Source organism: Panthera uncia (genome assembly GCF_023721935.1).
Source record: "Panthera uncia isolate 11264 chromosome E2 unlocalized genomic scaffold, Puncia_PCG_1.0 HiC_scaffold_19, whole genome shotgun sequence".
Classification (NCBI taxonomy): domain Eukaryota; kingdom Metazoa; phylum Chordata; class Mammalia; order Carnivora; family Felidae; genus Panthera; species Panthera uncia.
In genome coordinates, this window is record NW_026057588.1 from 2,180,655 (window position 1) to 2,183,002 (window position 2,348).

Sequence of the window (2,348 nt, forward strand, 5' to 3'; positions counted from 1 at the left end):
GCTCCCAGGCTCCTAGAGAGAGAAAAGTAGAGAAGGTCCATTACCACGAAGATCCCCCCTGATGCCCAGGTGGTGTTTCATGCACCGGATATGTCAGAGGTTCCTGGTGTCAAAACGAACTGAGACATCCCTCAAATGAAGTCACTATGATGACCAACCAGCCAAACAAGACCCCTGAAAAAGGGATGGTAGCATCCCCCCCGCTTCCCCATTGCACCCTGGCTACAAATGGGTGCCGGTATATGGACCAGGTTTGCCTTGCTGAGAAGGCCAAGAAACCACTGTTTGTTTGTTTGTTTTTTAATTTTTTAATGGTTATATTTTTGAGACAGAGAGAGACCGAGCATGAGCAGGGGAGGGGCAGAGAGAGAGAGAGAGGGAGACACAGAATCAGAAGCAGGCTCCAGGCTCTGACCTGTCAGCACAGATCCAACGCGGGGCTCAAACTATCAACCGCGAGATCATGACCTGAGCCGAAGTTGGACGCTCAACCAACTGAGCCACCCAGGCACCTCCAAGAAACCACTGTTTTTAACCCATGGAAAATATTGGGAAAATGTTACATGGAGGAATTACTCAATTTTGTAATTTAAGTAGTAGTTAGTAGAGGCCATTGACCAAAAACAGTAAAGACAGAAATCCATCATGATCTAAGCGACATTCCAACACATATAGTTTTTACAGCCAACTTCCTAGGAAATGGTCCATGGTTGGGTTTTAATTCAATTGGGTACTGGCTTTGGCCGGGTCCCGGTGCAGGTCCCCCTGCCAGAAGTGGCTAGACCAGGGATGTGGAGGGGATCATGTTAGACCAATGAGGAGGAAACCTTATACTGGAGTCTTAAGATTGGCAGCCATCTTGGTGACTTGGGTGGCTGTCCTGTGCCCAAGACATACAACTTTTTATAAAGACAGGAATAAAGAGAGGGCGTCAAGTTTCTGGGTCTTATTACTATTCTGGCCAAGGTACTAACTTCTAGCCAAAAGTCAGGCTTTCTCCTCCATGTAGAGTAGCCACGGGCTAGAGGAGTGCAGCCTGAACAATTGACCAGAAAATGTTCCAATAAGACCATACTCCTTGAAAGGCCCTCGAAATGAGAGTAAAGGAAGAAAAGAGAAAGTACTCACCAAGTTTGCACCGAAGCTCAGAGTCCAGTTGAAAAGACTCATAGCCCCACACATTGAACGCCATATGATGAGGTTTTGGGGTGATGGTGGGGTTCGTGGGGTCCAGAGCTGACGGCCAAGAAAGAATTCTTGAAGACGTCTTTGGTGCAAAAATGTGATTTTATAAAGCATGGGGACAGGACCCATGGGCAGGAAGAGCTGCACTGGGGTTGTGTAAATGACTGGTTATGTACTTTGCAGTTTTTTTTGGGGGGGAGGTAAAATCAAAAGGGAAGTTTCCAAAGAGACTTTCATATGCTAAAGACTCACAGATTACTGGAGGCCTAGTTATTGTCAAGCTAAGATTGTTTTTCCCTCTAGCAAAGCATTAAGACAATAAGGAGTTCCTGGAGAAACATTTTATTCTGCAAGCCTCAAGTATTTGTCAATAGGCTGTAGGTTATAAGGAAATTTGCTTTTATACACCATTTCCTTTTTGCCTTTGTTCCCCACAATACTAAGATATTTGTAAACTGATGGAGACTCGATCAGTTTAACCATTTGCCTTCTTTCCTTTCCTTTGTCCCTGGGTAGGCAGGAGTGCCTGAGGAATGTCATACATATCCTACCTGGTGTGGAGGGCAAGGGGGGCTGCTAGGATAAGAAATTGAAACCTAAGAACACCCAATCGAAACACCCAAGCACAAACAGCTAACTAGGCTTTCCCAAATAAGGCAATTCCTTAAGCTATAGCGAATCATGTAACTTCTTTGCTTCGCTTTCCACTTTTTTTTTTTTTTAACGTTTATTTATTTTTGAGAGAGAGAGACAGAGCTTGAACGGGGGAGGGTCAGAGAGAGACACAGAATCCTAAACAGGCTCCAGTCTATGCAGTCAGCACAGAGCCCGACGCGGGGCTCGAACTCATGGACAGCAAGATCATGACCTGAGCCAAAGTCGGCCGCCCAACCAACTGAGCCACCCAGGCGCCCCTTTGCTTTCCACTTTTGTCTAAAAAAGCCTTTCCCCTGAGTTTGGTTTGATGCTGCCCAAATGTATTTGGTGTTTGCTCAAATATGGTCTTCAAAATTTTGATGGTCATTGTTATGCCCAGAATTCGTGATCCCCAAATACCGCCAGGGAGCCGAGTCCGATGTAAAAGCAAAAGAGGCTTTATTCGAGCTAGCTCGAGCTCAATCCCCTACCTGCACCGACGCAGCGGTGAGATACCAGGGAGAGAG